Raw genomic sequence first — 13,543 nt, forward strand, 5'->3', positions numbered from 1 at the left:
CATTGAACTTTCCATATTAAAAGATTTATCCGAGAGCAGTATTATCAGTGCAATTCAATAAAGCCCTATCCATTACCAGCGCGGACGATTAATCTCGAAATTGCTTGCATTAACTTTTTCTCACGCACAAAAAATAAAGTCTATAAAATTAAATAGGTTTTGGAAAATTCGAAATATGACGAATACTGTTCATTTTTCTGATGTGGTAGGACAAGCTATATTTGGGACGTGTATAAGCCTATGTACTGAATAAACAGTTTGATTTTTTTTTAAATTGTTAACTATCCAATAAAGATTTTTTCCAAGTATCGATCATGATTGGCAACATGGGTAAATAAATGTAGAATATTGACTTAAAAATAACTAAAATTAAAAGTCTACACAAAATAAAAAATGTGTCACCCCCAGCGCTACCGTCGTAAAAGTACCCAAAAGGCTTGCAGATATAGATAATAATGGATTATAATGTATAATAACAACATAGCCTGTCTAATTGATTATAGGCTGTAGCTTCGTAGTCATCTTCTAAGTTAGACATCCACTGAGTAAACTATTTCATTGACAAGGGAATATCGAAGATACCTTGCGTTTAACTAAATATTGGCTTTAGCGTCGCACTCATAACTAAGTTAGACATCCACCGACTGAACTTATTGCATTGGCAGAGAATCTCCTCGATAATCTCATTGGTATCTTCTTGTTAAACAGTTCAGATTTCTCATATACATATGATGTGAATAATTTTCTTTTAGTGTAGGCAAATATTATTTTTACCACACAGCTAATCTTTCGTAAGTTTTTACTGCTACTATTACTACTATACTGTACGCGTCAAAACTATAGTTGTTACTGGAAACTGCTTTTAATGAACGAAGATATTCTTCGCACATGTATGATATTATTATTATAATATGATAAAATTATGACGCTCTATTACACGTTTTGAATTGTAATTAACTAATATTAAACTTCAAAACCTCCTTATTAATTTAGATGATCGCAAATACTTTACCTAAACGGTCAAAGCCTTTACTTGGAGCAATAGAGTTACCTTATTTTTATAGCTTAAAAGCGCGTCCTTATTGGATTATAAAGAGTACTCTCAGCAGACTCGAATACGAGCCTTGCGTATATTACATCATCTTCTTGTACTTTTCAATACGTTAGAACACTTTATAACGCATCATTATAATGTAAGGTACCTACAACATAGTTACATTATAAAAAAATCTTTCAGATCATTTGTATTAATGGTACATGGAACAGTAAGCATTTGGATTGTGATAATTAATTTCTGGTCGTATTTATACTCGTAGTTTCAAGTTTTGCACAATATTATTGATACGTCCAATTCATAAAATCTTCACTGGGTCAGATTTTTACACAGCAAAAACAGATGGACTGTTTTCACAGTTTCCACAGTGAGCATGCAATTGTACAGTCGCGGAATGAAAAGGTTCGTCACCTTAGTGTCGGTTTTCGCTTGCACTAGGTACTGTAAGAGTCAAACCTGCCAACATAACCGTGCAAGAAACATTGCTGCTAACATTTAAATAAATATGAAGTTTGCTAACGAATAAGGTTTTGCTTGTTTATTTTTCTATCCCATCCGTGAAATGTTACAAAATGTAGTTTTTTTTATTAAATAGATAATGGCAGGTTGAACCAACAAGAAGGTTTTAGTTTATCAATCATAATAATCTTCTTGACAAGTTAAATCGTCAAACAACTTTGATCTGAACAATTTTGAACTTAACTGACGAACAGTTAAAGATTATTTTCTCTAACTCAAGATTATTCTGTAACATAGTTTCAAAAGGTAATATGTGCTCGCGATTCGTTGAAGGAATCAATTTGAAAACTGACGAACCTTTTCATTCCGTGACTGTACATGTACAATTTAATTTGATAAGCATACAAGTGATGGAATTTGATACGACTTTGAAGAGCTACTACTGAGTTCTAATACTGCTTCAGGTGCAGGTGCTTCATTCATCCACTTGATGTCGTTTACATTTAGCACCCATCCAGATTCTGGATTTGGTATCCAAACATCTCTGTCGAATTGCTGCCCGATAAGCTCGATTTGTTTATCTACGTAAGCAATTTCCACGTGGAGGAAGTTGTACTAAGTCTTGTCGACTTTGGAACATATGATATCTTTGTTCGTTAGGTTCTCCACAAGTTACTGCTTCGATCTCTTAGCCTTCCTATGGCGCGCTGTTTTAAGCCCTGAACTACGTTTCAATGGTATGCCTAGAGAAAATATTTAATTAATCTTGTAATGCTTTCGAATGGATCCCATATGTTATTAAGCTTTAGAATCATTTCTAGCCGTTAAATGGTATTGTAAACAATATTTGATGATAAGCGTTTCTTATACTCGATATTCTCAATTGAGACAAACAAAAGCCATATCTATTCCGCACCTTACTTCCCGGCAGAGGAAGGATGTTCTAGTTCACAACGGAAATCGAAACACGCAGATGAGGTTAAGCCTGGGTATTGTTTCTGGCATTCTCTAACACCTCAATGCAAAACTTGTTTGTATACCAACAGAGCTTTATCTATTTTACTTGGAATAAAACTCATAAAACTAAAATTTATTTTTGCAAATAGGCTTTCAAAAAGCACTTTTACACGTCCCAGTATGAACGACAATGAAGTAAAATAGATAAGGCTTTATTAAAATTTGGCATTATGTTACCCTTAAGATAAATACTCTTAACGTCTCTTTATCTTCTGGGCGCAACAATTATTTCCAACGTGCCGCTTGTGAATTTCGTAGCTGAGTAGTTAAATCAGCCAGATAAATTGATCGGCTAGTCCGGCAATAATAATAAACGCTGCAAATACCGGCTACAATTAATTGCACAAGACACCCAGCCACATTGTTAAATGCGAAGTAGTTGAGCCGTTTAGTTAAATGATGAAACTATGCGTTAATTGATTGAATACTTGGACGAATAAACCACTGAACACGAAACTCACTATGGAATCACGATCAAACAATTTTCGTGGATTTATCTTGGTAACACGGTACATTGGTAATCCAATGTCAAATTATCGATTATAATGACAAATTCTTAAAGAAATCGATAATTTATTCATTATCATCATCAGAGTATTGAAAACTTTGGGGACGTGAACTTTATAAATACATTGACGAGTTCATCACAATGTGAACGAGGTTGGAGTTGCCTATTGTCTAACTCATAAAGTTTGTTTTCCGCTTTTCAACTGAATGCTAGCTCCACTAGCCGTCCACAAGAGCAATCATTGTTAGTCGGCAGACTTAGTTAAGCTACGTTACGTTCACTATGTTGGTAAGTTGGCAACTGGTAACCAATCACTTTAGGTTTAAGAATCAAAAAGATGAAACTCGTATACAAAGACTAATGAAATTGAAAACCACAGCCAAGGAGTGGCAGTGAGAGTTCAGAATTCCGTGGAAGAAGCTGGCACCACAATATTTCAATATTTATTCATTTACACTTACACGTTATGGTAGAAATAGTGAATTGTAGATAACGGGATACCTTTCAGACAGACCTGCATTTTATATGAAAAATAAAGGTTACATAATAGGTATTATTTACTACGCCTCCACTCTCTCGCAAGACTGAATAGTTACGTTGCACTTCCGGATGTGGCGGCAATAATTGGGCCTAATGGCGCCATGATGTGAACATGTAGGTAAGTCGATTGTCGACGAGTCGTTCGTGCCAATTACACGCGCCGCATTCGCATGGGATCGCCGATAAACACTTCAGTTTGCAATATCAAGAGCGATACTTGGTGATATCGTGCCTATCATCGTCTGTCTACTATTTAAATTTGCTGCTCAGCATTATGATATTAGTCGTCTTTCATATAGAACCTTAGCTCCCTCTCAGTTTCTTTCACTAAGGCCTCAGAACCTGGAGAGAATAATAAAATAAATCATCGTCATCATTTCAGCCACAGGACGTCCACTGCTGAACATACGAGTAGGCGTCGCCGTCCACCCATGATTTTCACATCGTCCGGTTGGTAACAGCCTGCATCCAGCACCTTCCTAAAATAAATGAAAAGATGATTTTTGGAAATAGAAAAATAAGAAACTATTATTGACACTTCAGGGAGAACAGATAAGTTTGCGCTCATCAAACTTAATAAAACAACAACATCAGACACTCAGATAATATATTTATAATTTTAATGAAAAAATCGACCATTGAGTATGATAGATACTCTCATAGAGAATTTGAGACATTAGGGACTTTCTTGATAGATGCCATTTTAGGTGATACACCGAAATAACACAAGATCTCACAATTTTTACATTGATTTGTAAATACATTTCTTCTGGCTGGCCGGTACCTATCAGCATTTGAGCTTGAGCTAATTCTTTCTTGTGTAGTTGGCCGCCGTGCAATACACCGCCACTGCTCAGCACACAACAACGACAAGTTCGGCGCCCAGCGGACGACGACGCTCCGCTGGAAAGCCCATGCCGAGCCGGCATGACCCTGAAGAGTTCTCTGAAGCACCCACCAAGACTATCAGTAAGTTTTTTATTAGCTAGATCATCTGCTGAAAACCAACGCCGGGAGTTAAGTACTTTTTTGACACACTTTTTGTTCATTAATTTTCTTTTCTTTTCATAATAAGTTATTCTTGTTATTTTATGTTGTGTGCTAAATGAAAAGTGTTTCTATTAAAACCATTTTTTTCCTTTTTATTTTAATCAGCCAAAATATTTTATTCATAGAATATTTATATCGAGCTTAAATATTAGTCAGTCATTGCCACATACATAGTGTCCTAAATCTTCTGTATAGATATTCTAAAATATGTTCTATTTTTCTATAATAAAAATAAAACACTCGCTCTTGATAACATATGCCTTGTGAAAAAGTATTTATCGTCATATTTAGTGAAGTAATCCTGTCTTTCACGATAAATTATGTGGCCGCCTGAATAAACTTGGAGTTAGAAAGTATTTCCATTGTTTCAATTGCATTCAAAGGACTTAAATCGGGTTCATCATCATCATCTCATCCATAGGACGTCCACTGCTGTACATAGGCCTCCCCCAATGTTTTCCATGTTGCCCGGTTGGTAGCGGCCTGCGTCCAGCGCTTTCCTGCTATCTTTATGATGTCGTCGGTCCACCTTGTGGGTGGACGTCCCACGCAACGATTTGCGTTGGTTATCTTGGTAAAAAATAGAGCCAAGCCGGCCTATGTACGTCTCTGGGTATTTCTCATTCAAATGTTCTCTCACTCGTGACCTTTTATTCTGCAGCCACATGTCTCGCCTTATTGATAAGGGAATATCGCCCTATAGACCGCCTAATTTTTTTTATAAAAAAAATAATCCATTTCTGTATTGAGCGTGGCTGGCTAGTAGCTCATAAAGCCCGATCACCTGGATCCACCGGGGTGGTTGGGACTAGCCCGAATTATGCCAGTCCATAATGTTGACCTTGAACTGTCTGGACCGATCCTCTCTCATGTTATGAGGATTTTCAAGTTCCCAGTTGTGTAAATTGTGAATGTTTAAATAGGCTTTACGGTATGATGACTCAAAAGAAAACAAAATTTTGTCAAAAAATTGTGAGTCCGCTCTCATTTTCCTCTCTCTGAAGACTTTGTACTCACTGTGGAAAGGGTGCAGGAGATATGTTCTCATTCGATGCACTTTACTTTTTTTCTACTGCCAGTTCCGCGTTCGATTTGACGCACAAAACGTGAAGAATCTTCTTTGATTTCCGTTTGTATCATCGTCGGATGTTCATCCTCTAACACCTCTTCCTGGAATCCTCCCTTCGCAGTAAGCGTTATGGACGAGTAGCAGCGTTGGTATTGCCTTGACATTCGCCATAAATAAAATGCATGTTCGCATATTCAAGTGGCTTATACTGATGTCTAGGCATGTTATAGAAAGACAAACTCGATAATTGTCACAAACAAAAAGTATCCAAATTAGGTAATAAAGTACCTAATCTTTGTAAAAGCTTTCATATATCAGTGCTACGTTTAATTTAGTTGGAGTAATCCGTAAAACGACTGATCGGATTCTGGAAATACACCTCCGGTTCTCTACTCGTTTAATTGTTTTGGACAAATTAATTGATAGCGAGACAGACGGAGTAGACAGAACGAGGCCATTTATATATTTATGCAAATGGATTCGTCCCTCCTTTTAATACAATTAAACAATGTTATTTTAGTTACACACAATCCGTGATGCCGTTTGCAGTGGTGGTAAAAGTTCTTGACGTAACATGTATTTGCTCTTTGACTAATTCTTCAAATGAAATAAACTTTTAACTTTTTAGTGAGCTTCGCGTTTATGAGTGTGTTGTTAAGGCAGTGAACTTAGGATATTATTAGGGAGAAACACAAATAATATATTTTTTCTTAATCCGCTCAGCCTAAAAATAATTACTAATTGGCCCAATAATAATGTACAAATATTTTCGACCAGCTTGATTTTCCACCCCCTTGCTTTTACCAACCTAGTTTACCTAATCAAGTAGAAGTTAAAATTTTGCAAGCAAATATTCGTTTACTGCCTGATCAATTAATTTAGGATCATGTTTCCGATAGCTTTTCTTCCCGTTTCGAGGAAAAAAACCTTACTATTAAAAGTTTTGAAATTGGAAATATACCAGCTTTCATTGTCGCTCTGATTTAGAACGCGATCATAATTATGTAATAGATGATTTTATTCCTACTGAAAACTTGATTACTTATTGCATGAACCATTGGTGTTGTATTGTTAGTACCTACTTTTATGTAAGTTTTCAGTTGGCCAGATAAAGAGGTTGATATTTTTTTCATTAAACATGCAACGGTTTATTGATAGACGATATTAGCAGTTATGACCCAATTCAAACATAGCCGATTTTTTATAATGCTATTTCGATAAACTGATTTGCCGTACTATTCCAGATAGGATGAGTGTATAATATCAAAATTCGTACTGGTAAATATTATGTTACCGGCATAAAATTCAGTATGTGTGTACCTACCATAAATAAAACAGCTCACTTATCGGAAAGGACAGATCGCAATTCATCACGATTGTTTGACTAACATCCGAGTTAGCATTTACTCTAGTAAGATAAATTAGACCAACTTATTACACGGAACAAATATTTGTATCTAGCGAGTATTAATGTGGCTAGTACACAAAAGTTCAAAAGTCATAAATATTATGAGTATTATTTAAACAATCAATAATTAAAATGAACTGTGACTTTAACACAAAACAGGTTTTCCAACGAAACCATCTTTCTTGTTATTTTAATTAACCTCTTTGTCGTTATAGTTTGACCCCGATCGTAAAACTAAGTTTTAACTTTCACAAGATTAGATTGACTGGGTTTAGAACATATTTCTGTAACGAGAATGTATTACAATGTATAGTTAGTTATTCTAATCTGACTTGACTTATAATTAACTTGACTTCTGCTACTAAATTGAAATCTTTCAAAGGCTCATTTGGACGAGGTGTTCTTTTTTCTTTGGCCACTCTGTATTTTTTTTTTAAATTCCAGTAGTCTTAGGTATTTTGGCTCTTGATATCATAACAACATCCTTAAAATCTTTAAAGTCATAATATTTCTCTGTTTCCTCATCTTGAGTTAAATATTGGCATGGACCGAGTCCACAGACATATTATGGGTGTACAGATGTACTTTTGTTAAATAGCCCATTATTACTACCCTAACCACTGTGTGTGTGTACCTCTATGTGCAGTAAAATTAGATATTTAAAAGAAAATCACGAAACATGGTATTATCCAACTACAACGAACCGTCCCGTCCATCACCCGATCAGTGACATTGACAGGGGGGCGCCACCGTCAATACCGGATCGCTAATTCCGATTTCTGCCGTGTTGGAAACTACGAGTATATGTATAGTTGAACGAATGGTGGCGCCTCCCTGTCAATGAGATTGATGGGACAGTTCAGTGTAGTTCATCTATACATTTGACCGTGTATTAACTTTTTTCAATAATAATGTCATAGAGCTGTTTAAAAACAATAGAAAAAAAATCCGTAAATAATACATAAAAAAGAAAGGTTTGTTGTCGCCAACTCATAAGTTGTATGTTGTTAGCAGCATTGTTTACCATCATAGTTAAAGCTGAGCTGCACAATTATCAGCCCAGATGTAGAAATATTGTAGCACAGTACTAAGAATATAATTTGGTACAATATGGCGCAGTGTAGCGAGCGAGGAGCAGATGATTTCGATTGGCGCTAGTTTACAACGTGTACATCGACAGCCAAGTGTAAACAAAAGCAAATGTTCAGTATCATACACATTATAATCTATTAAGCAATACATAATCTGTTGGGTAAACAAATATATTGACAGCTATAGCATTTTTTGTTTAATCTAGCTCCATACCGCGGCTTTACTTGCGTTTGGTTCGATTTATCAGATAAATCACGCGTCGTGTCATTTGGTCAAAAAATCTTCTTTTTTTTACCAAGAACTTCTTATTCCTCACGTAATTAAGGGTTTCACTTTACGCTTACCATCTCCTATACAAATATACCACTCTTATTTCTTTCAGTCAAAACCAAAATCGATAGCTCAATTTTTTTTTTTATACAGGGTGTTAGGTAAATGGGTATATGAGCCGACACTAGCCCATGTTAACGTGGGCATATAAATGGTATAGTGAAGTCAGAAAATTGACAAATCGGATTTTATAAAATTTATTGTGTATGAAAATTAAAAAAAATAAAATAATGATATCAAATTTCTGACTTCACCATACCATTTATATGCCCATGTTAACATGGGCTAGTGTCGGCTCTTATACCCATTTACCTAACACCCTGTATATCACATTAAAATTAATTAACGGGTTAATCGTGAAATTGGAACAAACAAGATTCTTATATCGCATTTAAGTTATAAGAATTATTGTCGAAAAATCTGGTCTGAGCAATAAATGTTACGCCCGGAGATGGCTGATTTGTATTACCGGTATGATACAGGAATCCGGCACCGGACAGACGCGGACGATAAATGTTTGACAATTTGCATATTTCCTCATTTTATTTACGTGCGCCATACAGACTGAAATTTTTTACTGATACCCATTGTTGGCAGGAACGATATTAGAGAGATTTGTCGAGTTACTAATCCACGTGTGTGGTGGTATTTCTGTATGATTTCATAAAATAATCCCAACATATTGTTTACTGACTGAGACTTTTCTCAGATATTTAGATACCTATCCCACTAATACCTAGATGCCCTACCTTGCGCACCTTCGCCACCTAGGTACCTCGAATTGCACAAAATGTTAGCTTTTTACAATTGCACTTGTTGGAAAACATTGTCCCTTAGTTGCATTGCTTCATTCCTTGCCCACCAAATGTAGAAAACATCGCAGATATTTTTTTAATGGTGACTTAGCCTGTAAATATAAAAATATAGCTCTTAATAAAATGGAATTCATGTATAAAATAAAAGGTATAAAATTGTAAAAATTGTAATCGAACCTCTCAAAATTGCTCCAGGGGTTGAAAGGACAGCGTTTTGAGGCAACCAGTCAATAATGACTCCAGAAAAACCAACTTTGTATAGTTCATTCCTTTTCTCTATGACTTTGACGACCACATTCTATTTTTAAGGAACTTCGACTAACACAGTAGAACCAACATCAATATTTTTGATTTTCTTAGATGAATGTGCTGTCATTTTCTCTGCTGCCCATTTTAAATTCAAGTGCGAATTCAGTCTCAATCATGCATAATAATTGATTCTGGCAATATCAAGAGTTTCATGTTTCACAAAGATTTTCTTTATCGAAGTTATAGTTTCATCGTCATTTACGGTCTTATGTACAATAATGTCATATGTAGTTTCTAAGAACGTCTCCAGATCCTCTTCCATTTCAAACTGAGTAATTATATTCTCAGACAAATGTGCAGAAGTTAGACCGCATCTTGGGACTAATTCCATCTTCTGGACCTTGATTAACTGAAGAATTTGATTGCAGCGTCAGTGCTATCAAAGCCTTCCCGCTCGGGCATCAAGAAGCACGTGCAGTTCCCTGACGAACAGAGCTGCATCGAGGAGGCGACTGAGGCACCGACTCATACGGACATTGAAGCTAAGCCTGGTGAGTGAAAATACAACATTCAGCACCAGTTTTACTGGTTCTTAATACGTTTCAAGTAGCTGTGTGCCCTATAGGAACGAAACCATATAAATGTAACTTCAAAATTGCTTCGCTTCGTGAAGATAAATTAAATTCTTATCAGACTATCAGGGATTTTATCAACAAGCGACATGCATTACGTTTGAAACTAAGGCAACGAATTGCCGTGAGAGATCCAGACACCAATTTGTTTTCACAATTTCATAAAGGAAGATCTCGAAGCACTTTGATCCTTATTGACCTTTGGCATCCGCTTACTCGGCTTAAGCTCCTCACCTCAAGTGTGGATACTTGGAGTGGGGACTATTTTATTTATGATATCAATTTGAATGTCAATATTGGAAAATTTCTGACAAAATGAATTCCAGATGAATCAAGGTAGGGAGTTTCATTTTGGAAACATCAAGACCATAACGAGGTAGTTAAGTCTATTTAATGGACATGAATGTATAAATTAATTGGAAAAAGGGAAGAAGTGTGTTGGAATTTTTTATTTCGTTTATTTAGTCATTGTTATTATTCCATTTTCTTGATACTTTTTGTATTATTATTCAATTTTCTTCCATAAACATTGAATTTTTGACGAATTTCAATATCTAATTACTACATGTGATATATCATTGGAAAGAAAGAAGCTAGATATGTTTTTGAGATCATTGGCAATCCATTATCACCTTTAATTTTTTTTTTAAAACGAATTCTAAATTGAATTTTTATCGTGGTTTGTACAGTCGCGGAATTAAAAGGTTCGTCACCTTAGTGTCGGTTTTCGCTTGCACTAGGTACTGTAAGAGTCAAACCTGCCAACATAACCGTGCAAGAAACAGTGCTGCTAACATTTAAATAAATATGACGTTTGCTAACGAATAAGGTTTTGCTTGTTTATTTTTCTATCCCATCAGTGCAATGTTACAAAATTTAGTTTATTTTTAATAGATAATGGCAGGTTGAACCAACAAGAAGGTTTTAGTTTGTCAATCATAATTATCTTCTTGACAAGTTAAATCGTCAAACAACTTTGATCTGAATAATTTTGAGCTTTACTGACGAACAGTTAAAGATTATTTTCTCTAACTCGAGATTATTCTGTAACATAGTTTCAAAAGGTAATATGTGCTCGCGATTCGTTGAAGGAATCAATTTGAAAACTGACGAACCTTTTCATTCCGTGACTGTACTTTCGTTAAAGTTTGGCGGCTCATAACTAGCTAGTTATCCAATTTTCAGATCCAGATAATAATATTATCTGGATCTGAAAATTTTATTTGACTAAAGACATATTCGATATTAATATTAAATAAAAGCTTGTAATAAAAAAATCGGTTGAAAACACGCGAGAAAAAAAATTGAAGCAGTTTTTATGTCAAATTTTGGAAAAAAAAACAAATAAAAACAAAAATATCAATTAAAAAAAAGTAGCTCACTTAGGGTCAAATGGGCGAACTAGTATTCTTAAAATGACCTTACCTATACACCCACGAAGCCGCCAAACACCGTGTATGATTATTCTGTAGAAAATGTTGGTTCACCGGAGCTGGAGGAGCTTTAGTTAATATCTCTTGAAAAACAGTGGTAATACTAATATTAATTTTGGGAGAAGATTTGTTTTTCAATAAATATTTATTAATTTTTTTCTGAATCTTTCTGTTGGTTACTAATTTAAATGACTCATTCATTTACCTGTTGGTTTGAGATGAAATTGTCAGCTTTTATTAAAGTCAGAAAAGGATTATGTGGAGTGGCTGAGGGAGGATCAGGGTCAGGAGCTGGTTCCGTCTCCATACTCGATAAAATAGGCAAATGGACTTACCCCCATATAATTTAAACACTAAACACACCAAGTTACTATATTTACAACAGATTTTTATTCTACAAATTAACAACTAACAATAAAATATGAAATAATAAAAACAAATAGACCGCCCTTTTCTACTTCCTGCCAAAAAGTCCTGTCACTCTATTTGTTCCTACTTATTATTAGAAAAAAAAAGGATATTAATTAATTTTTCTCAATGGATGTCTATATTATTTCGCCTTTTGTTTCGAATATTTCGGCCGAGTTTCATCTTTCCATGCTAAGTGACATCTCATATTATTGTTTCGTGACAAGGAAGTAGGACTGGATGAAACATCTTTTGTTCGCCGTTTTCCAACCTTGAATTACTCCAAATAATAAGGACTAAGAGCCCTTTATTATTTATGTGGCTTGTAATTTTTATGACTTCATTTTCAACCATATTTTTTTTATTAAAGAATCAACATTTTCTGTTTATTTGGCAAATATGTGAAATATGATGAGTCAACCCTAATCACGGGAATAACTTATAATATGATTATGAACAACCTTTATGTATTTAATTTATATTGTGGCGAAAAATGGATTAAAAGATAATTATGTTCCTGACGATAATTTAATCCAGCGCCTTACAACGCACAACATACTTACTTATTCCTCGCGTGAGCTAACATAATCAGTGGGACATGTCCCTAATGAGATTGAACACTCAATTCAATAAGAAGCCAGTCAATTCCAATCCATTTCAGCTGTATAAATACTCACAGAAGCATGTTTAATTCACTATGCTTATTTGGATTCCTTTTTTGATTATGAAGTGAATTATCAAATCCCTGCTCTTCAAACGATCGAACGAAATCGTATTATCGGATTCAATAACAATCGATGACACTGCCTTAAGTAGTTCGATCATTCCACAAAATGCTAACTCCAAAAAATCTCCAACTCTGAAGAATTCGGCGAAGGCAACGGTTGACAAAGACAGCTGGTGCGAGATAATCTTGGTGACATCACGTTTCACACCTAGTAGAACGAATTTAAAGTTGGACCAGAATATTTTGATATTGACCCTTCAGGTGAGTTTCCGTGACTGCTATACGGGGCGAAGTTGTGCGAAGGTCCTCCGGTCTCTGACACGACGTTCCCGAGGTAGGTGAATATGTGGACTCGTCCCACATCTTCTGCACCAACGTTATCTGAATGTTATCAACATTTTAATAAAGCCGTCTGGAATAAGGTGTGCGATAGCGAGAGTAACAAGAACCTAAAAGTGATGATGAAAGTGCAAGAAACATTGTTAGAATGTCCTCAATTTAGTTTTGATTCCACTCACTTCTATACCACTGGACTGGTATTCAAAAGGCTGCACCAGCTTCAACGAAGATGCAGTTTTGGAGGCGGCCCGAGCGGAGCCGCCTTGTATGGCGTGTCGCGCCGAAATAATGCACTATTTACAATATTTAAATACGGTTTTGTACATTGTGATTTAGATTGGATCTTTCCTTTCGTTTTGCGTTTGCCTTGCGTTTTGTCATAGCGGATGTGGACAAACCAATCATTGGCGTTG

This window comes from Ostrinia nubilalis, chromosome Z (assembly GCF_963855985.1).
Source record: "Ostrinia nubilalis chromosome Z, ilOstNubi1.1, whole genome shotgun sequence".
NCBI classification, from domain to species: Eukaryota; Metazoa; Arthropoda; class Insecta; order Lepidoptera; family Crambidae; genus Ostrinia; species Ostrinia nubilalis.